The sequence below is a fragment of the Cebus imitator genome, unplaced genomic scaffold (assembly GCF_001604975.1).
Source record: "Cebus imitator isolate Cc_AM_T3 unplaced genomic scaffold, Cebus_imitator-1.0 Scaffold13, whole genome shotgun sequence".
NCBI lineage: Eukaryota > Metazoa > Chordata > Mammalia > Primates > Cebidae > Cebus > Cebus imitator.
In genome coordinates, this window is record NW_016107328.1 from 6,351,757 (window position 1) to 6,375,137 (window position 23,381).

At 48.4% G+C, this 23,381-nt stretch overlaps 1 protein-coding gene and 1 pseudogene across 11 annotated transcripts in view; both read left to right on the top strand.

Annotated features, from left to right (window-relative positions):
• Positions 1–23,381, top strand: part of CYRIB (CYFIP related Rac1 interactor B) — a 173,520-nt gene that overhangs the window by 6,467 nt on the left and 143,672 nt on the right. The gene's annotated exons all lie outside the window — the stretch shown is intronic.
• On the top strand, positions 5,662–5,712 carry LOC119467385 (annotated as a pseudogene).

Below are 23,381 nucleotides of genomic sequence, written 5' to 3' on the forward strand. Positions count from 1 at the left end.
TATATGATGCTGGAGGTTCCCGAGGTAGCTTAGTGGAGGAGGCAGACATGCAAAGCACAGATATGACAAAGTGACGAAGGCCTAGGACGGACCTCAGGACAGGCTGCAGTGGAAACAGGAAAGAGTGGTAGAGAGACTGCTTCTGTGTGCCAGCAGGTGCTGAATAAGCCGGGAAGGGCCTAAGTGCTGTGAGCTGTTGAGATGGGGAGGGGAGGAGGAGAGGCAGCGTGAGCTGAACAGCTCCCCCATGTGATGGTGGCCTGGAAGGACTGACCAGAAACTCCACGCTCAGAGTCTCAGGCCTAAGCATCCAGTACTCTAATTTTAACACACAAGGGAACTGGGACCCCCCAGGGGGAAGCATCTTGACCAAGAGGCACAGTCAGGACTGGAACCTGGGCCGCTGGCTCCTGAGCCTGGTTTTTGCTCACCGCTCCACAGTGCCTGCCATCTGCATCCATTGCTATGTTTAGCAGTAAGGCTGTGAGAACAGGAGAATGCTGAGGACTGGAGTCCTTCCCTAGTTCAGAATGTATTTCTGCCCTTGATCTTCTTTCAGCAGAGTACTAAGCACCTAAATCCGCCGTGGAAAAGAAGGCCTAACATGGGAAAGTGAGAGCTTTGAAATCAACATAAACCATGCAAGAGACTAATCCTTTCTCTGTCTTTTCCCCCTCCTAGCAGGAGCATCCTTTGATAAGAAAGTGGGGGAAGGACAGTGAGGGCCCCGTTGTGCAGAGGAGTTAAGGATGGGACAGGCTTGGGTAGTAGGAGGAAGAAAAGCTCCATTCTTTCCCCATCTGCCTAATAGAGTCTCCTGTCACTGGCTGTGTCTGGCCGCTTTGAGCTCTTTGGAATTTACATCCAGTGCTCACTCAACAAAGCCTATTGTATGGCAGGGCTGATGGAGCCCTGGCCCTGCTTCTTAGCACTGCATGACTTTGGGCAGATCACATCCACTGCAGAACCAGAATTGTCATTGATGAAGCTGGGCTACTATCACCTGCTTCCCTGGAATGTTTGGAGGATTGGGTAGGATAATGTGTATCAAAGCATCTGGCGTAGCCTCTAGCAGAAGCCCTCCATATACACACCCTTCCTGTGGGACATAGTCACAGGTGGTGAGAGCTGTCTAATTTGTCCAGGGCTATCCTTCTGGCAGAGATGGGATCTGAATTTAATGCAGGGGGACTGTTCTTCAAGATGATTTCAAAATGCTCAGGGGCCTTTATGAAAAGTGAAACACTTTGCAATGTTGGTGGTTGGCACCTTTGAAAAAGGACAGTGGCAGGTTGAAAAGCAAGGACCTTGGAGCCAAGGAGGTCTTTGATTCAGACTCGACTCCCTAACTGTGAAGTTTTTTGCACATTGCATAACTTCTCTTGGCATCTCAGGGTCTGTTTTCCAGCTTGTTGTGGTTCTTAGGTTAGAAAATGTCGGAATATACTTATGTCAGGTATATATCAATGGGTGCTCAATAATTGGAGTCCCTGGTCTACAGAGTCTCAGTGCTGGGACTCAGGGAGCGGAACATGTAGACTAAGGGAAGTTTCTTTACCAGTCCCAGCTTTGCTCAAAACCAGAGTTGAAGTAGAATGCAGAAGACGATGTGGAAGTGAAACTTGGGTAATAACTTCCTAAAATGTCTGCTCTGCTCCTGAACTCTGGTTTTGTGTATTGCCCTCTGCTCCTGGGACACCAGAGACCAACCAGTGTGTAGACAGATCAAACAGGCTTGCAAATGAAAGAATCGAATGGGGATTTCTATGTATTCTGAAAGGTAGTATTTTACAGTCATTCCTAAACATGGCTTCATAACTCTCAAGTTTTCAGGTCTTGAGGGAGGAGTGAGACGCATCCTGCCATTCAACAACAGAACAGATGCAGAGTGAGCACCTACTGTGTCCTAGACCCTGTGATGGATCCACGTGGGGAGTGATACTGTGTGCCCCACGGCCACCCCACACATGTCCCCTGAGGCCTGAGCAGCTTGGAGAATGAAGGAGTTTGGGTTTATTTCTTTGGGTTAACTCAAACTCAGCCCTACGAGGCCCATTCTTATAACTCAGGAATTGGAGAAGCTTTTCTGAGGGGTTTGGAATGGGGTGGCAGAGAGAGTCAACAGACACCGTGAATGACAGGCCAGGGGGTTGATGGTGGTGAGTGGAGCAGGAGCTAGGGAGTAAGGTCACTTTTCTAGACTGTGTGTAGGGGCAGTTATGGCCCTGGCAGAAAGCACCTCTTTTTTTTTTTTTTTTTTTTTTTTTTTTTTTTTTTTTTTTTTTTGAGACAGAGTCTTACTCCTTCACCCAGGCTGGAGTACAATGGCATGATCTTGGCTCACTGCAATCTACGCCTCCCTGGTTCAAGTGATTCTCCTGCCTCAGCCTCCTGAGTAGCTGGGACTACAGGCATGTGCCACCACACCTGGCTAATTTTTATACTTTTAGTAGAGACGGGGTTTCACCTTGTTGGGCAGGGTCTGGTCTCAAACTCCTGACCTCAGATGATCTGCCCGCCTTGGCCTCCTAAAGTGCTGGGATTTTAGGCGTGAGCCGTCATGCCTGGCCTGAAAGCCCCTCTTAACAGGGCTCCCATCAGTGTCACGTGGTGGGTTTCTGTGATTTTTTTTTTTTTTTTTTTTTGGCCTCCTATATGGCAACGTGAACTTTCTGTTTATGGAACATGGAGCAGGTGTCATGTGTCATGTGCTTTTTTTTTTCTTCTTTTGGAGACAGAGTTTCGTTCTTGTTGCCTAGGCTGGAGTGCAATGGTGCGATCTCGGCTCACAAAACTTCTGCCTCCCAGGTTCAAACAATTCTCCTGCCTCGGCCTCCCAAGTAGCTGGGATTATAGGCATGCGCCAGCATGCCCAGCTAATTTTGTATTTTTGGTAGAGACAGGGTGTCACCATGTTGGCCAGGATGATCTCGAACTCCTGACCTCAGGTGATCCACTCGCCTCGGCCTCCCAAAGTGCTAGGATTGCAGGCATGAGCCACCGCGCCCGGCCGTGTTATGTACTTTGCATATTTTATTTCTTACTTCCATGGTAACTGTGTGGCAGGTGATATTATTTCCACTTTACAGATGAGAAAACTGAGAAAACCTGAAGGCTAATAAAAAGCAGAGCTGGAATTCACACGTACCAGGTGAGCTTCAGCACCCACCTCCTGCTTTTGCTGCCTCCTTCCGGTGAACCTCAAATGTAACTGGAAAAGTCTGTGAATGGAGTCGTCTAGCCAAGAGCAGACGCTGCTCCTGTGGGCCCTGCTAGGAGAGGGCAGGGATTTTCTCAGTGGGCATCTCATAACGATGGGCATCTCAGCAGCCCTCAGGGCCAAGAACCACCTACTGCAAACTCGTCAGCCAAGGAAGCTCAGAATTTATAATTGCGGTTGTAAGCAGATTCTTTGAGCTAATTTGAGCGGTGAGGTTTTGGTAAAGTTAGTGTGAAATGACTCAGACTAATAATCTACCTCTTGATGCATTTGGTGTTGGGATTTGTAGCACTTTGCATGGTCTGCATACATGCACTCCCCATGAGAAAGAGATCTTGGGGAAAGAAAGGTCCTGAGACCTTACACTGTGGGGGATTGAATTTGAAAGGAAAATTTCAATGATTGGATACTGGTCCATGTAGACTTGAGAAAATAAGGTGCATGTAGGATTTATACCTCTGCTTTCAGCGTTCCGCCACCCATTTTCTATATGTGACCCTGCCAGCATAGTCTATGCCTGTGTTCCCTCTTCTGCAGTACTTCTTTCTTTCTTTCTTTCTTTCTTTCTTTTTCTTTCTTTCTTTCTTTTTCTTTTTTCCCTTTCTTTCTTTTCTTCTTTCTTTTCTTTTTTCTCCTTCTTTCTTTCTTTCTTTTTCTTTCTTTCTTTCTTTCTTTCTTTCTTTTTCTTTCTCTTTCTTTTCTTTTCTTTTCTTTTCTTTTCTTTTCTTTTCTTTTCTTTTCTTTTCTTTTCTTTTTTTTCTTTTCTTCTTTTTTGAGACGGAGTCTTGCCCTGTTGTCAGGCCGGAGTGCAGTGGCACCATCTCGGCTCACTGCAACCTCCGCCTCCTGGGTTCAGGTGATTCTCCTGCCTCAGCCTCCCGAGTAGCTGGGACTACAGGCATCTGCCACCATGCTCAGCTAATTTTTGTATTTTTAGTAGAGATGGGGTTTCACCATGTTGGCCAGGATGATCTCGATCTCTTGACCTTGTGATTTGCCCCCCATTGGCCTCCCAAAGTGCTGGGATTACAGGTGTGAGCCATTGAGCCTGGGCTCTTCTGCAGTATTTCTTTTATCTGCTCATACCTGGGTGGCTTATGCTTCCTGAGTGGAAAGGTCCAGATATATATATATATATATGTATATATGTGTATATATAAAATACATATATATACACACACACACGTGTATATATGTGTATGTATACATAGATATGTATGTGTGTGTATATCTATATATGTGTATATATATTTTTTTGAGATGAGAGTCTTGCTACGTTGCTCAAGCTGGACTCAATCTCCTGGGTTCAAGTGATCCTCCCACCTCAGCCTTCCAAGTAGATTAGACTATAGGTGCACACCGCTGTATCCGGCAAGCGAGAGTCTTTTTTTTTTTTTTTTTTTTTTTGAGACAGAGTCTTGCTTTATCGTTCAAGCTGGAATATGGTGGCGTGATCTTGGCTCACTGCAACCTCAGCCTCCTGGGTTCAAGCAATTATCATACCTCAGCCTCCCAAGTAGCTGGAATCATAGGCGTGCACTAGCCACGCCTGGCTAATTTTTGTATTTTTAGTAAAGACAGGGTTTTACCATGTTGGCCAGGCCAGTCTCAAACTCCAGACCTCAAGTGACCTGCCTGTCTTGGCCTCCCAAAGCGCTGGGATTATGGGTGTGAGCCGCCATGCGGGACCCCAGCTTTTAATCTTTAAGGCACAGATCTGGGGATGGAGCTGTGAAAGAGGAAGCATCTTCCAGCTAGAGGTGACCCACCCAGGGGCCTCATCACCCTAGATGCTGAGGTCAGTATCTCACACGGTGTAACCTCTTGCTAGAATCTCGCCTGTGGGGCTCTGATTCCAATCCAAGGTGGAAGGCTGTTCAGAGGCAACTGAGGTTCAGCGAGGTGACGTGTGTTGCCCATTACCACACAAGAGTGTGACAGTCATCTAGGTCACTCCTCATTTAGAGAAGGAGGGAGCAGGCCAGGCACGTGAAAGCCCTCTATGGGACCCAGCAGTGAAGGGGTGAGTTCTCTTGACCAGATAGCCTGTCTCTGGGAGGTAGCTTGTGAAGCCACAAGGCCCTGCTCTGGTACCCACCAGCCTGGGTCCCGGTTTCCTGTTCTGATCTGAGCTGGGCTGGTTTTCTGCTTTTCCTAACAGACAGACACATGCCCCCAAGACCTAAAAGCACCAAAGGAGAAGAAGCTGCTGAACAGAGTCACATCTTCATGGTGAAGTTCAGAAGTCAGCACAGTAGGCAAAAAAAAAAAAAAAAACAAACTTGACAGTCTCCCAGGTTGCTCCTGAAGGCTGGTTTTCCATGCACTGGTCTTGTGTGTGCGGTGCTGTACGGGGACGTCAGTGAGTCAGTGCATAAGCAGAATAGCAGTAGAGAATATTCGATAAAGTACAATGCAAAATATACAAAAAATAAGAAACAGAGTGCTATAGCTCTTTTAGAATTTGTCCTGCAGGCTTTCCATTTTCCCCATGCTAAAAACAAAGCAAAACAAACAAACAAAACCCACAGAAACAAATACAGGCCAGGTGCAATGGCTCACACCTGTAATCCCGGCACTTTGGGAGGCTGAGGTGGGCGAATCATGAAGTCAAGAGATCGAGACCATCCTGTCCAACATGGTGAAACCCCGTCTCTACTATAAATACAAAAATTAGCTGGGCATGGTGGTGCACGCCTATAGTCCCAACTACTTGGGAGGCTGAGTCAGGAGAATCGCTTGAACCCAGGAGGTGGAGGTTGTAGTGAGTTGAGATCGCGCCACTGTACTCCAGCCTGGCAACAGAGAGAGATTCGGTCTCAAAAAAAAAAAGAAACAAATACAAATAAATACAATAGGCAAAATACACCTTTACATTATTTAAAGTTTTTAAAATGGAAAAAGGAAAGCATTTGGCCCTTTGAGTTCAGCTGAATTTGGCTCAGTTAATCAAGGGTATGGCTGGGGGTGGTGGTGCACGCCTGCCGTCCCAGCTACTCGGGAGGCTGAGGCAGAAGAATTGCTTGAACCTGGAGGCGGAAGTTGCAATGAGCCAAGATTGTGCCATTGCACTCCAGCCTGGGCGACAGAGTGAGACTCCGTTTCAATAAAAAAAAAAGAGTTATTTTCAGGGAAAGGTAAGATGAATGAAAGCCACTGGTGAACAGTTGCCAAGTGTTTTCTGTCTGGGGACTTTATGTTATTTCCAAAGCAAAATGAACTTTGGTTCAGAAGCTGTGTTCAGTGTGTTCTTAATGGAAGATGAGTGACCTTATGTCTCTAAGCACCTGAGTAATCTCTCTGCTCCTGCCTCCGGCACATCCAGGGAGTGAGGTGCAGCGGGTGTGCCCGACCTCTCTTGGGGAGAGGGACCACTTTTCAGAACCCTCTTCCTGTGCTTTGTGGTGGGAGGCAGGGGCAGAAGAAAAGGATACATCTGCCTCTGAGAAACCCATACGGAGCAGACAGACAAAGGCACCTCAGCGGGTGGCTGAGCTATAACCGTTTATGTGATTGCAAATTTCCAGACAGACTCTTGTAGTGTCTAAAATGCCGTTTTCTTTTGAGCCCTATGTCTGTGATGCAGCCCACTATCACCTTTGCCTGTGTTTTGGAAGGGTTCGGATTCAATGCTCCTCAGCCATTTTTTAAAGGGAGGCACCAAATATAGAAAGTACCTAGTAGGTAGGTACCAGACATATGTTTGATGAATGAGTATATGAGTTAATTTTCTACTTTGGGTGGACAATTGAATTTTTTTATTATTATTACATTTTTTTTTTCTTTTAGAGACAGAGTCTTGCTCTGTTGTCCAGGCTAGGGTGCAGTGGTACGATCATGGCTCACTGCAGCCTCTAACTCCTGATCTCCGGGGATCCTCCCACCTTGGCCTCCCAAACAGCTGGGACTACAGGCTCTCTCCACTGTGCCTGGCTGATAATTTAAATCGACGTATTTATTAATTATTTTATTTTATTTTGAGACAGAGTCTTGCTCTGTCACCCAGGCTGGAGTGCAGTGGCGCAATCTTGGCTCACTTCAACCTCCACCTCCTGGGTTTAAGTGATCCTCGTGCCTCAGCCTCTCAGTAGCTGGGACTACAGGTGTAGCCCATCATGCCTAGCTAATTTTTGTATTTTTAGTAGAGGTGGGTTTCACCATGTTGGCCAGGCTGGCCAAGTGATCTGCTTGCCTCAGCCTCCCAAAATGCTGGGATTACAGATGTGAGTTGTTGCACCTGGCCTAAATTGTCATCTTTAAAAATATTCGTTTCATGCCCTGAATTTATCACTTTGATATGTGTATATAAGTATTTCTGTGATTAGATGCAAAAGGGGGACATGTCTTAGCATCTCAAGTAGGTATTTATTGAATGTCCAGAAAATTCCCAGGTTTGCCCATGGTCTTCCCCGTCTCTGTCCCTTACCCCACCTTTCTCTTGTCCTCACCTCTGGGCTCTCTGCTCTTTAGCACCTTGGAGAGGAAGTGATAAGTTAGTCAGCTGCCACGGCTGAAGGAGTGAAGAATGAACCCAGTTACTTGCTGAGCGGGGCCCTGGGCTCACCAAGCTGAGTCATGCTGAGTCATACAGGCTCCTTGTTCTTATAGTTTCAAGGGTCAGAGGAGGAAAATGAAGGACTAAAATACAAGGGGGATGCAGTAAGAGTAGAGGTTTCTGCTGGGTGTGCATCATCTCATTTAATCCTCATCAAAACCTTGTGAGAGGCTGGGTGCCGTGGCTGATACCTATAATCCCAACACTTTGGGAGGCAGAGGCGGGAGGATTGCTTGAGCCCAAGAGGTCCAGAAGAGCCTGGGCAACATCAGGAGACCCCCATCTCTACAAAAAATTAAAAAAAAAAATCTTGGCGTGGTGACACTCACCCGTAGTCCCAGCTCTTCGGGAGGCTGAAGTGGGAGGATTGCATGAGACGGGAGGCTGAGGCTTCAGGGAGCCATGATCACGCCACTGCACTCTACCCTGGGCAATGGAGTGAGACCCTGTCTCCAACATATTAAAAATACAAAAGCTCAAAGCCTTGCGGGAGATTCCATTCAACTCAGCCTGTCTTCGAGGGAGGCCCACCAGGCAGGAAGCAATTCTGGTAAAACGTTTAGTCCTGGGAGGAGTTGAAGCCTGTGGCAGCTCCAAAGTTTTCATCACCTGAGGGTGTCAATTGCATCTGCCCCTTGGGTGGTGCTGGGTACACATGGGCCGCGCCTCTGCACTGTGTCACCAGCCCTGCCATGTACTCCTCTGTGTTGCTGGCGGGTCGTGTCACTTGTGTGAGCCTTCCTTCCCTTCCCTGTGCACAGGGATCCCAAGTTGGGCCTGGTGAGGATGCGGTTCAGCGTGTGTCAAGTTGCAGGCCCTGATAACTAAGGTCAGCTCCTCCCCACTGGCCGTACCTCGAGGGCGCTGTCACCTTGCAGCTCTCTCAGAGGAGTGTGGCTGCCTGCTGGGCGGCAGCTGGGGTCTCTGCCAGTCTCTCCCGGCTCCTCTGCCCCTCCTGCCTCCCACCACCCATGTTATTCTGAGAGCATGGGACAATTCCTCTGTTAGGGTGAATAATTGAGCATTAGCTCTAGGAACAGACGACTATGAATAGATGTGAGGGAAGAATGCGTTTTGCCAAGTTTGAGCTGAGCTGAGGATTGTCAGTGCTGAATTAAAGATGAGCTTCCTGGCTCTCTGTTCTACTTAGCATTGATCAAGCACCATGTCTTGAATTTTCAAAAAAAGAAGAAAAGAAGAAGGAGAAGAAAACATTCAGAAAGGGGTTTATATGATAGAAAATCAAGTACAATAAGAGCACCTTATTATCCATAGAATATTTGGCATTTAAACTTTGACCTTGCTCCACTAAACACAGCTGGGCCCAGGACAGGGTCGTTTTCTGGTTTAGATCCACAGGCCAGGCTAGCAGTAGGACTTACTCCAAGAGTGTTTGTAGAGTGTATACTTTTCTTTTAGAAAATCGAAGCCCAGAGAGGTTGAGTGATTTGCCCAAGGCTGCACAGCTGGTCAGGGCCAGAGTTGGGACTTCTTTGTGTTTTTTTTTTTTTGTATTTGTTTTTCTTTTTTTTTGAGATGAAGTCTTGCTCTGTCACCAGGCTGGAGTGCAGTGGCACAATCTCGGCTCACTGCAACCTCCCCCTCCTGGGTTTAAGTGATTCTTCTGCCTCAGCCTCCCAAGTAGCTGGAATTACAGGTGTGTGCCACATGCCCAGCTAATTTTTGTATTTTTTAGTAGAGACTGGGTTTCACCATGTTGGCCAGGATGGTCCCGATCTCTTGACCTTATGATCCACCCCCCTCGGACTCCCAAAGTGGTGGGATTACAGGTGTGAGCCACCACACTCTGCCGGGACTTATTTCTTTAGCCCTGGCTCTTGTTAAACTTTACTTGATGACCTTGCAGATACATTTTTTGTTGTTATTTTGTTTGAGATGGAGTCTCGCTCTGTTACCCAGGTTGGAGTGCAGTGGTGTGATATCGGCTCACTGCAACCTCCGCCTCCCGGGTTCAAGCAATTCTCCTGCCTCTGCCTCCCGAGTAGCTGGGACTACAGGTGCATACCACCACGCCCAGCTAATTTTTGTATTTTTAGTAGAGACGGGGTTTCACCGTGTTGGCCAGCATGGTCTCCATCTCTTGACCTTGTGATCCGCCCTCCTCGACCTCCCAGAGTGTTGAGATTATAGGTGTGAGCCACTGCGCCTGGCCTGTATTTTTAGAAGAGATGAGGTTTCACCATGTTTGCCAGGCTGGTCTCGAATGCCTGACCTCGTGATCCACCCGCCTCAGCCTCCCAAAGTGCTGGGATTACAGGTGTGAGGCACCACGTTCGGGCATGGATACATCTTAAGCTGACAGAGGATTCACAAGGGACACAGGTTAATTCATGAAAAGAGCCCTGACGAGGGGCACTCTCCCTTTAATCGGAAGGCTGGTGTTCCCGGACTGCTAAAAATTAGCCCATTCTTATGGTGGCCACATAAACTGTGTTCTCTTCCCCTGCCTCACCCATCATGTATTTAAGTGTTTTCCCACTTGTACGACACTTCCTGGGTTGCCTCCAGAAATCCTAGAAGGCACATGGGGGTGTATTTGGTGATTGAAAGTCAGGATGGGCCAGAGCTGAACAAAAGAAGACTCTGGTCCTGATGAGTGAGGCCCGTGTCGCTCTCTGTTAGACAGGCCCTGGCTGGGTCTCCTCTGGAGCAGCCACGCTTAGCTTTTCTAGCTTCTGTTTTCTTATCTGTAGAAATGGTTTTATCAAACCTGTGTGAGCTGGGTGCAGCACTGTGAGCCTACTTCTCACAATAAACACTGCACGGCCTTCTACCAGCCCTGGATGGGGTCGGGCTTGGGTCCTGGGCATCGTCAGCCTCCACCGAGATGCCCCTGCCTCCCTCTCTGCCTTCCTTTTTGGGTCTAGTGGGTGAGGACTTTGCTCTCAGGGTCTTGTTTCTTCCGTTTCCAGGAAGCATGCATGAAGCACGAACGCTGTGTGAGGGTTTGGGTTAGGTTCCTGCAGTAGAGGATTAACAGGATGCCGGCACTGCCCTCAGAAGGTTCAAGACTGTGGGAGGAGATGGACATAGAAACAAACTGTTGTATTGATAGGCAGAGTGTTTCAATTATGAGAATTTTAAAACATGCAAAACAATGCTGTACATTATTTAGGGAGTGCAATCATATGTAGTAAATGTATAAAGAAATACAGGGAATCGGTAAATACCAAATTCAGGATGGTGCTTCCCAATGGGGATTGGAGAGGGGGATGTGACTGGGGTACCCAGGGGACTTTGCGTTTGATGTATTTTCTTACATAAAATGAATACATGATGGTGGTGGGTACAAGAAGTGGTTTTATTATTCTGTTACTCCTTATACATTTTTTTTTTTTTTTTGAGACGGAGTCTCGCTCTGTTACCACGCTGGAGTGCAGTGGCACAATCTTGTCTCACTACAACTCCGCCTCCCAGGTTCAAGCGATTCTCCTGGCTTAGCCTCCCGAGTAGCTGGGAATACAGGCACGTGCCACCACACTCAACTAATTTTTTGTGTTTTTAGTAGAGATGGGGTTTTACTGTGTTAGTCAGGATGGTCTCGATCTCCTGACCTCATGATCAGCCTCCCTCAGCCTTCCAAAGTGCTGGGTTTACAGGTGTGAGCCACTGTGCCCAGCCTGTACATTTTTTTTTTTTTTGAGATGGAGTCTCACTCTGTTGCCCACACTGGAGTGCAGTGGCATGATTTTGGCTCATTGTAACCTCCGCCTCCCAGGTTCAAGTAATTCTCGTGCCTCGGCCTCCCGAATAGCTGGGACAACAGGCATGTTCCACCAGGCCTGGCTAATTTTTGTATTTTTACTAGAAACGGGGTTTCACCATGTTGTCCAGGCTGGTCTCAAACTCCTGACCTCAAGTGATCTGCCCGCCTTGGCCTCCCAAAGTGCTGGAATTACAGGTGCAAGCCACCATACCTGGCCCAGTTTTTGTACATCTTAAATATCGTACAGTAAAAATTTTTAAATAGATTTTCAAGTAAGGGGCTATTTGGAAACTCTAGCCTGGGAAGGTATGGCCAAATACACGTTTCTCCTCCCTGCACTTCTGTTGAAGTACAGGACCTCGCTGGACTCACACCCTCAGGAACCACTGAACCAAACAGACTCTGCCTGGAGGGGATGGGAAAGGCTTTATAGAGAAGGCGACAGTTTAAACTGAGTTTTGAAGGACAACGCTGGGAACAGCATTTCAAACAGGGAACAGCAGGTGCTAATGCAGGTAGGCAGTACAGCATTCAGGGAACTATAGGTGTGAACGCTGGGGACAGCTCAGCTTTGGAGCAGTCTGGCAACTGTTTGTTTTGCTCTTGACCATTTATACTGAGTGTGGCTCAGAATCCAGGTTGGCTTGGAGTCAGCTTGGGATGGACTCCACTCTTGTATTGAAACCAAGCCAGTTCCCAAAGAGTGCTTTGATGTTTATTGAGGCTTCAGCATTGTGAGAGATGGGTCCCAGCCTGAGGAGCTGGCTTCAGTACCAAGTGCAGAAAGCTGTTGGTATACTGAGACTCTGATGAGGGAGCTGGACCTGCCGAGTGTGAAAGCTGGTGAGGAAGATGGTCTTGTACAGAAAAGAGCCATGCGCAGACCCACTGAGCGTCTTGAGGTTGCCATTGTCTGACATTGAAGACTTACATGGTAAACTGCGGTGGGCAGGGGTGGGGGTGGGGAGTAGCAGGAGGACCAAGCTCTCTGTGTAGTGACTTGGAGAATAATGTACATTCAAGATGATTTTCTGACCGGGCACAGTGGCTCAAGCCTGTAATCCTAGCACTTTGGGTGGCTGAGGTGGGTGGATCACTTGAGGCCAGGAGTTCGAGACCAGCCTGGTCAATAGCCGTCTCTACTAAAAATTCAGATATTAGCCAGGTGTGGTGGCGCGTGCTGGCAAGTGCCTGTAATCCCAACTACTTGGGAGGCTGAGGCACGAGAATTACTTGAACCTGGGAGGCAGAGGTTGTAGTGAGCTGAGATCACGCCACTGCACTCCAGCCTGGATGACAGAGCAAGACTCTGTCTCAAAAAAGAGATGATTTTCCTTGAAGATACTGCAAAGCCAACAACCCGCAGGGAGCCAGATTAAAGCACCAATGGGAAATTTCATCAGCAATGCTTAATCAAAGGCATTGATTGTTTTCTGGTCCCCACTGGTTCCTCTCCCATTGTTGTCCTTAATTGTGGAAACTTGTTCATTAGGGTTTCATTAAGGCTGGCTCTGGCTGTTGCCCCTCCTTTGCTTTCTTTGATCTCCGCAAAGTCATCCACTTCCTTGTGGAATCCCTAGGGTTCTTCAACATCTTTGCCACTGATATTCAAATTCAGACCAGACCCTCATACATTTCAGAGCATGGCACTCCTCTGCACCCAGGTACCAGCTTGGAAGGACCTAGTGTGTGAGAAGCTATTATTGGGAGGGACCTTGGCCAGTATCTGGTGCAGCGGCCAGATGTGGACACTGAGGTCCTGAGATGAGCTGTTACGCTCTGGAAGGGGCAGCCTCTGTTTCTGAGCTTCTTTAGGTGCCTCTTGTAATTGGAGCCCAGGTTCTTCCTCCAAAGGCTGTCCCCAAGGAACCTGTAAGTCCACAGGATTTTTAATTGCAGTCTGGATGGGCTGTGTGACAACCTAGTGGCAGGAGGGGGAGGGGAACCCACATTAGCTGCATCAAGATTCTCTGGCTCTGTCCAGAGGAACTTAGCACATATCTCCCACCAGGGACCAGTTAATTCTGCAGGAAGTTATGGTTTACATTTTCCCCTGGAAGCTCAGGCCCTGCACACATTTATGTGCCTTGGCCCTCAGAGCTTCCTCCTGCAAGTTTTGTTTAATCACAGTCATGATTGAAAATGCACAGCATTTTCCCGTGATTTTATTAGCCAGTCCTTACCCACATTTCATCTGCTTTCTCTTAAACACTTTTTTGGATCTGTGTTTATAGGCCCTGAATAAACACAAATCGTTGACTTTAATTAGGAAGCCAGCAATGGCCAAAAAAGGAGGCTCATTCTGTCTGTTTCTCTTCTACTGTGGAAATTGAAAGGAAAGTGAAGGAGGACAGGGGATCCTGCAGTAGATAGTAGAGTGGCCTTGGGGCGAAGAATTATGTGGTGTCTCCTTGCCCTCAATAGACCATGTTTGCTGGGTCAGCTTAAGTGGCATCTTGAATAGATCACTTGGTGTTCCCTGTCTTCCCTCCCCTTCCCTCCCTTCCCCTCCCTTCCCCTCCTTTTCCCTCCTTTCCCCTCCCCTTCCCTAGCTTCCCCTCTCCTCCCCTCCCCTCCCTTTCCTTCCCCCCCTCCCCTCCCCTCCCCTCTCTCTCTGCCTTCCTCCCTTCCTTCCTTCCTTCCCAAAGGCATACCAGATTTTCATAACACCAATTCATGATCGTATCTTTAAAAAACAGTGATTTTTGCCTGTGTTCACGCTGGTGTCTCTGTACTTACAATAGAACATACTCTAGGTGCTCAGTAAATGTTTGTTTAATGAGTGAGTGAGTAACTGCCATTCCATCATTAGGAATCCTTTTCATTCTTTTAATCCCAGACTTTTATCTTCAGGGTATCTTTAAAAAAAAAATCCCCAGGGGAGGGTACAGAATACGTTAGAGCCCCAGTAATAAGTTGGTCACAGGAAAAGAGATGGAACTCTGCCAGGAGCGAGAGAGGGAGGGCTCAGAGCTGTCTGAGATGCAGAGTTGGTTTGGAAACTGCTATAAAGAGAGCAAGAGTAGAGACCCAGCTGGGTGACCAGCAGTAACATTGTGGGCAAGTCCCCAAGCTCTCTGCGATAAATGTCCTAATCTACCAATGAGGAGGGAATGACAACACCAGATTCTTACCTTAAGTCTCCTCTGCCCTCTCCCACTTGGCTTCTGTTTCCCCATGGCCCCTCTGTCATTCTGGGTCCTCCCGTTGGCACTTCCTCAGGTCATTCATTCTGCTTCACTGTGTTCACAGCATAAGCACTGCACGAGGCTCAGGGGAGGCAGGGGGTGGATGGGGCAGATGAGTCCCTTTTGCATCTAAACCAGGGAAGGTTAGAGAGAAAGCCAGTGCTGATCCAGGGATCTGTGATGTGGGGAAGTCTAGGCTGCCGCAGGCCTGTGGGGTGAGGGTAGGGGACATTGATCCCAGCCTGAGAGATTAAGGAGGGCTTCCCAGAGGAAGTGGCAACCAATCGGGTAGCAGCTGTGTTTTTATTACTCTTAGTAATAAGATTCTTAGTTTTAAGCAAAGTGCCTTGGTGTTCAATGAATGAATGAAGGAGTGGATGCCTGTAAAAGTGTCTTATAAATTGGAGGGTGCAGTGCAAATGGCAAGCACTGGTAGTATGATTGTGAAGGGTAGAGTAGGGGCATGTAAAGCAAGCTTCCCCTCCCAGTTTCCTGAGGACCAGCTGCTGACTAAGAGCTAGGGTCTGCCCGAGAGCACAGCCAGCTGGCATGTTGGGGTCAGCCTCTGTCTCTTGCCTCCCGCCCAGGGAAGCAGATTGCCATCTACCATGTTGACATCGTTAGCCCATCCAGCAGCCTGTAGCCCTTCTTTACAGGATGAAGATTGGCACATCCAGGCCTGGTCTTTGGACCATGGTCCTAGGGCTGGTGGCTGACAAGGGAGGTAACTGATTGGGAGGAAGAGTGTGTGTGTGTGTGTGTGTGTGTGTGTGTGTGTGTGTGTGTGTGTGTGTGTGTGTGTTTAGAAATGCGTGATGCCCAGCAAATGCTAAAAAAAAGTCTGGGACACATATTCCCATCACTAACCTCTAACCCTCCATGACAGTTGCCATCCCCAGCGAAGCCTTCTCTGTTATCCTCTCCTCCAGCTTACTGACCTTGTGGTCAGGGAGGGCAACTCATTCATCTTTGTAACTCCAGAGTCTAGCACAAGGCCAGGTACATCTGGGTCTTGGGACAGTTTGCTGAATGAATGAATGAACAAGCTTCAGATAATGTTATCCAGAATGTAGCTGATGCTGAATGGCTTCTAGGGTAGGGGAAGGGGGATGTTTCTGGAAATGACGTTTTGCTACTACTTTAGATATTTTGCAATAGCAGATGCTTGAAATTCCACTTCACACTTGTTCTCTGTGGTGAGAGATGAAGAAATACTTCCTTTGTTCACACTTGGCTCTGGGCTGTGTAGACATGCAGAGGCCTCTCCCTCACTTCCGCCACTCTGGTTGCCTGAGTCCATTCTGTAGGACTCTGTACGAGTCAGTCTTGGTGCGATGGGACTCGGGGATCTGCCTTTACTTAATTCTGCAGCTTGGTGGGTTGGTGGGTCTCACGATGGGTACTTGTTATGTTTTGGGATGCTCAGCACCCCACCTACCTTCCTGGTTGGGGGATCTCTCAGTGTGAAAGTCTTGGAGGGAGGCAGAGCGCCTCTACCAGTATGGAAGCTGAGGTGGACCAGATATTCTTTCTCGCAGCCTCTGAACTGCTCAGGCTCTGCCTCGGCTTGGCCATGTGGGCACTGCCACCCTCAGCTTTGACCCTGGGCTGAATACTGCACAGATGCAGGGGCAGGAAAAAGTTGTTTAGAGTTGAGGCCCAGTGGGAGTGGCAGTGTCTTCAGCCGATGTCCTGTGGCATGGCCTTGGCCACGTTCTCCCCCTGTGTGGTATCTGTGGTTCTTTGTCTGAGCGTGGCTCTGCACTTTGCCTGTTGGTTCTGGTAGCTTCTCATAGCTTCTCATCAAAATCCTCTTTTCCATAAAATAGTCAGAGCTGATTTCTGTTGTTGGTGCTCCATAGCCTTGACTAGCACGTACTGCCAGGCTGTTGTGGGCCCTGGTGAGATGGAGAGCTTGGGTGCCTCTCTGCACCTGCCTCCCATTCTGGAAAGTAGACAGCCGCCCAACCCGATGCTGTGCCTTGAACACCCAGACTTCTGTGGTCCAGTTCCACAGAGGTGGAGTCCCCTCCTGTGTGCTAAGCACAGGCATACAGAGACAATGAAACTTGTATCAGCTTCCCAGGGCTGCTTAACACATTCCACAAACTGGGACTCAAACAGCAGACATCCATTGTCTGAGAGCTGTTCTGGAGGCTGGCAGTCCAAGGGGAAGGTGCTGGCAGGGTTGGTTTGCTCTTGGGGATGTATGGGAGAGTCCATTCCATGCCCCCCTCCAGCTTCCGGTATTTGGGGCAGTCTTCGGCATATCTTGGCTAATAGGTGTATCACCCTCTGCCTTCGTGTTCACGTAGCTTTCTCCCTGTGGTGTGTGTCTGTGCCTTCATGTGGTTACATTTTATTAGTGCCCACCCTACTCCTCTATGCCAACTAATTACATTTGCAAAGACCCTAATTCCAAATAAGGTCACATTCTTTGATATTAGGGGTCAGGACTTCAGTGTTTGAATTTTGGGGGACACTATATACCCAAGCAGTAATCCTGGACTGTAATCAGATTACAGTCCAGAGGTAGAGAGAGAAACACAATTGAATGATTGTGTCCAGATGGTGGGAGAATTGAGGGAGGCAGGGCAGAGGTGCTGTGGCAGCACAGGGACTCTTTTTTTTTTTTTTTTGAGATGGGTCTGGTTTTGTCGCCTAGGCTGGAGTGCAGTGGTACGATCTTGGCTCACTGTTACCTCCACTTCTTGGGTTCAAGTGCTTCCCCCACCTCACCCTCACAAGTAGCTGGGACTACAGCTGTGAACTACCACGTCCGGCTAATTTTTTTTTTTTCTGAGAGAGAGTCTCACTCTGTTGCCCAGGCTGGAGTGCAGTTGTGTGATCTCAACTTACTGCAACCTCTGCCTCCTGGGTTCCAGTGATTCTCCTGCCTTAGCCTTCCGAGTAGCTGGGACTGCAGGTGCCTGCCACCACACCTGGCTAATTTTTGTATTTTTAGGAGAGATGGGGTCTCCCTGTGTTGTTCAGTCTAGTCTGGAACTCCTGACTTCAAATGATCTGCCTGTCTCAGCCTCCCAAAGTGCTGGGATTACAGGCGTGAACCACTGGGTCCAGCCAGAGTTCTTTTTTGTTTTTTTGAGACAAAGTCTTGGTTTGTCACCCAGGCTGGAGTGCAGTGGTGTGATCTCAGCTCTCTGAAACCTCTGCCTCCCAGGTTCAAGTGATTCTCTGCCTCAGCCTGCCAAGTAGCTGGAATTACAGGTGCACACCACCACACCTGGCTAATTTTTGGATTTTCAGTAGAGTAGGGGTTTCACCATGTTGGCCAGGCAGGTCTCAAACTCCTAAACTCAAGTGATCTGCCCACACTGGCCTCCCAAAGTGCTGGGATTATAGGCGTGAGGCACCTTACCCAGCAGGGAAGAAGATGTTGATTTCTGTAATGAACAAGATAAACGAAAGGGTGCTTGCACCCATGGTTGCTCTGCTGACCCCAGCCTTGCCCATCCACAGTAGGCCCCACCTTTGTTTTGTAGAAATTAAAGGCAGCCAGGAAATGCTGTGTTACCATAGAGGAAACGTTGCTCTTCCTTCTCGCCATGTATTCCTTTCTGCCCTGGCTGCCAGGAAGCTCAGAGCTGAATTTGTACTTAGTCACAGCAGCTGTCACCAGCTCACAGGTCCAGCCCATTTGCTTTGTCATGGCTCTCACTATCATATTTTCTTCTGTTTGTAATCCTCACGGGTCCTTTTTGTTGTTGTAAGCAATCTCAAGTGTCTCTTGGAAAGATGCAGGGAATAAAAAACACATATATGATAAAGAAAGGTGGGGTCGGGGCTGGCGGATCACGAGGTCAGGAGTTTGAGACCAGCCTGGGCCGCATGGTGAAACTCCGTCTCTACTAAAAATACAAAAAAAAAAAAAAAATTGGTGGCACGATCTTGGCTCACTGCAACCTCCACCTCCCAGGTTGAAATGATTCTCCTGCCTCAGCCTCCCGAATAGCTGGGATTACAGGTGCCTGCCACTGCACTTGGCTAATTTTTGTATTTTTAGTAGAGATGGGATTTTGCCATGATGGCCAGGCTGGTCTTGAATTCCTGATCTCAAGAGATCCGCCCACCTTGACCTCCCAAAGTGCTGGGATTACAGGTGTGAGCCACTGCACCCAGCCTTGTTGTACCTTTAAACCATGTCTTGGCTGGGCACAGTGGCTCATGACTGTAATTCTAGCACTTTGGGAGGCTGAGGTGGGCAGACTGCTTGAGGCTGGGAGTTCAAGATAAGCCTGGGCAACATAGTGAGACCCTGTCTCTACGCAAAATAAAAAGGAAGTTATCCAGGTGTAGTGTCAGGTATCTGTAGTCCCAGCTACTTGGGAGGCTGAGGCAGGAGGATTGTTTGAGCCTGAGAGGTCAAGGCTGCAGGGAGCCGTGATCCTGCCACTACACTCTAGCTTCACAGAGCAAAATCCTGACTTAGGGAAGAAAAAATACACACACTACTCGGGAGGCTGAGGCAGGAGAATTGCTTCAACCCAGGAGGCAGAGGTTGCGGTGAGCCAAGATCGCACCATTGCACTCCAGCCTGGCTAACAAGAGCAAAACTCTGTCTCAAAAAAAATAAAATAAAATGAAATAAATAAAAAGAAAAAATACACACACACACACACACACACACACACACACACACACACATTGTTCTTTATTCATTTGCTCAGCAGCATGAAATATTATACATATTACGCATATACCATTTATTGAACACCTATTATGTGTTATAGAGAAAACATACTTTAGATATATAAAGCGTGCATATGTATGTATGTGTTATGTCTACATAAAACAAGCATTTATTGAATGCCAACTATATGCTACAAACATGTTTGTATGTATGAAACATGCATATACAGTATATACATATATGTATATTTGAGTGTTTATGGAACACCTACTTGGTGCCCACACCATGCTGGGCACCAGGGAGATCACAGCCTAGTAGAAGAGATGGAGAAGAAGCCTGTGCCTTCATAGATGGGGAAGTGTCCTAAAACTGAGGACAAGTTGGAGAGGTGACCCTCTTACTGCCTCAGAAAGTCAACAATGTGAACTAAGAGATGACATCAGGCCTGCGAGGTCCTGAACACGTCCTGAGGCTGGGGTGGGAGTGAGTTCTGGTTGCTGGCCTCTGCTGCCTTGATGAGAGCCCCTTCTGGCCATGTGCCTGCTACCTACATCCCAGTCCCTGCAGAGGGAGCGACTCAGAGTGCCCTTTACATGCCGATGTAGGTGCTTGCCAAAATCAGAGATTGTCTGAGTTGTCACCTAATTTGAGTTCCTTCAAAATCATCAGTGAGATGGAAACTTGACAACAGCTTAGGTCCGCTTTGGGAAGTAGAGACTGCCTTTCATTGCTCAACGGGCAGCTGCTGTCTGTGCTGCTGGTGTGGGCTGTGTTTATGGGTAGGAGAGGGGTGAGAAACCGCAGGAGGCCTAAGGCATGGTAGGCTCCAATCATCCTGCCGGTAAACACAGAGACCCCATTTTTCAGAGACCCACTGAGAGGTGGTGCAAACAGCAGAACACACATGCTTCTCTGTGGCTTCCATTCTTAAGTGAGTGTGTCATGAGTGTTGTAATAAAGAAAAGCAAAAATGAAGATTCAGTTATTAATAAATGTTGTGGGAAAAGACAGAAGCTGGTGTTTGTGCTGGCCGGTCAACCTCCTAGCTGTGTGACGCCGGGCGGTGATTTCACTTCTTGCAATCTCAGTTTCCACTTCTGTAAAATGGGAAGGTTGTACTAGAAGATCTCCAGGGGCTGTTTTGAAATTAACTCTCCCAGCATTGCCATGATAAGTGCTCTCAGTTCATGTGCAGCATTGAGAGAAGTTTTCTTCGTAGATGTTTTCTTAGGGCTCTTAGTGAAATGTACACATCTGGCTGGTTTTCAGTTAAAACAGGAGGAAAAAACCCACCTACCATAATTTACCTAACAAAGGCATATTGAACTCAGCCTCTTTCTGTCCCAGTGTGGATGTTAGACAGGTTGCAGGATTATGGGCCTTGGTAATTGGAGGGGAAGGGGCCGTGTCTGTGAGGTCCTTTCAATATTTACTTAATGCCCATGGGGAGTGGGGTTTGACCTCAGTGGACTGGATGTGGGTTATGGAATGTGAGGGGTGACCCTCATCCTTAGAGAGCTTCTGGTATAAACTGGGCTTGCTAAGACTCCTAAACATTTGGAAACACTGTTCCTGTCAGGTGACTTGTGCAAATGCCTGGAGATGGGAAGGATCTGAGTGTAGCCAAAGAACATTCACAGGTCCACGTGGCTGAATTAGAGGGTTCCTGAGGACATCAGGGTCAGGCGATGGTGGCTTTGTAAGCTGTGTTAAAGAGACTTGCCCAATCTGTAGGCTATGGGAGCCAGTGGAGGATTTGTGTACTAGAAATGGTGGGGCCAGGCACGATGGTTCACGCCTGTAATCCTAGCACTTTGGGGGCTGAGGCAGGTGGATAACTTGAGGCCAGGAGTTTGAGACCAGCCTGGCCAATATGGTGAAACCCCATCTCTACTCAAAATACAAAAAGTAGTTGGCTGAGGTGGTGCCTGCCTGTGGAATCCCAGCTACTCAGGAAGGTGAGGCAGGAGAATTGCTTGAACCCAGCAGGTGGAGGTTGCAGTGAGCCAAGATCGTGCCACTGCACTCCAGCCTGGGCAACAGAGTGATACTCAGCCTCATTAAAAAAAAGAAAGAAAAGCAAAGGTGGGAGCTGGGAGGTGGCAGATGAGAGATTGGAGTCCGGGGCCCACAGTGAGAGAGAGAGGTTGTGTTTGCACAAAGTGGAGGGCATGGGGCCTTAGCCCAGCCTCCCAGGTGCCATAAACAAGCCACAGTCAGACCTGAAATAGTAGCCAGGGCAGGAAGTGGGGCCTAGTAGCAACCAGCAGCAGCCTCTCATTAACCCATAGAGCACGTGTCAGTCAGCGCTGTGTTGCAAGTGAGAGTACCCAAACTCCAGCTAGCTTCAATCTAGAAAAGATCATTTATTGTGTCGAGTTAGGCTGGGCTGGTCCAGGGGCCCCAACTGTGTGGGCCAGGTTTTGTCTCCCGTTTCCTGGCCCTGCTTTTCTTTCTTGTTTCTCAAGCAGTGTCTCCTTTCACGTTGGCAAGAGGGACCAGGCGTGGTGGCTCATGCCTGTAATCCCAGCACTTTGGGAGGCCGAGGCGGGAGGATCACCTGAGGTCAGGAGTTCAAGACCAGACTGACCAACTTGGTGAAACCCCGTTTCTATTAAAAAAAAAAAAAAATGGCAAGGGGCCATCAGCGTGGATTCAGGTTTCCATCCACTCATATTAGCAACCCTGTGGGGGAGTGGGAAGGTATCCCTTTCCTAGTGGCTTCAGCCAGAGTGTCAGAGAGGTCTCTTACTGTCCAGTTAGGGTCACGTGGCTGGGTTTGAGCCATCTGTTGGTTCTAGAGGTTCCACGCTTTGACCGTCCTCCTCTGGATAATGTGCCACCCCTGGAACATGAGGGGAGGGTTAGGGGATGCCCTGTAGGAGAATGATGCCATTACCAGAAGGGGCATGGAGGCTGGCACGTAGTGCTGGGTTTGCTTGTGCCTCGTGTCTTTGTCCTCTTTCTTCCCTCCTTCCTTCTTTTCTTTTCTTTTCTTTCTTTTCTTTCCCTGTGCTCTGTCACCCAGGCTAGAGTGCAGTGGGGTGATCTTGCCTCACTGCAACCTCTGCCTCTGGGGTTCAGGTGCTTCTCCTGCTTCAGCCTCCCAAGTAGCTGAGACTACAGGCATGTGCCACCACACCCAGCAAATTTTTTTTCTTTTTTTGTATTTTTAGTAGACACAGGGTTTCACCGTGTTAGCCAGGATGGTCTCAGTCTCCTGACCTCGTGATCTGCCCGCCTTGGCCTCCCAAAGTGCTGGGATTACAGGTGTGAGCCACCATGCCCAGCCAGTCTTTGTCCATTTTCTGTTGCTTACCACAGAATACCTGAAACTGGGTAACTTATAAAGAAAAGGAAGTTATTTCTTCCAGTTCTGGAGGCTGAGATGTCCATGGTTGAGGGGCTGCATCTGGTGAGGGCCTTCTGGCTGGTGGGGACTCTGCAGATTCCCAAGGCTGTGCAGAGTGTCACATGGTGAGGGGCTGAGCGAGCTCATGTGCCAGCTGAGGTCTCTCTTCCTCTTATAAAGCCACCAGTCCCACTCCCGAGATAACCCATTAATCCATTAACCTATCAATCCATGAATAGATTAATCCATTCACGAGGGCAGAACTCTCACGGTCCAGCCGCCTCTTAAGGTCCCACTTCTCAACACTGCAACGTTGGGGCTTCAGTTTCAACATGCATTTTGGAGGGGACACATGCTTAAACCGTAGCACCCGGGTAGGGAGGCTTCTCCTGCAGTGGGGACCTGAATTGGGACAGAGTGAGTGGCCCAGAGGAGGGAGGTGTGGCAGTTCTGGGGCCTGTCCTTGGGGCCACTGAACTGCCACTTGAATCAGTTTTCCTTCTCTTCCTACTGCGCCTGATTCCGCTCTCTCTTCCCTTAGCAATGCATTTATTGAGACCTTGTCCCTCTTCTGAATCCCCCAGAGTTTCATTTGCATCTTCATGCCCCTTACTTGTGCTTAGGAATGATGGCCAGAATATTTAACCTCAGGCACCCCTCCCCTCCCCTCCCTTCCCCTCCCCTCCCC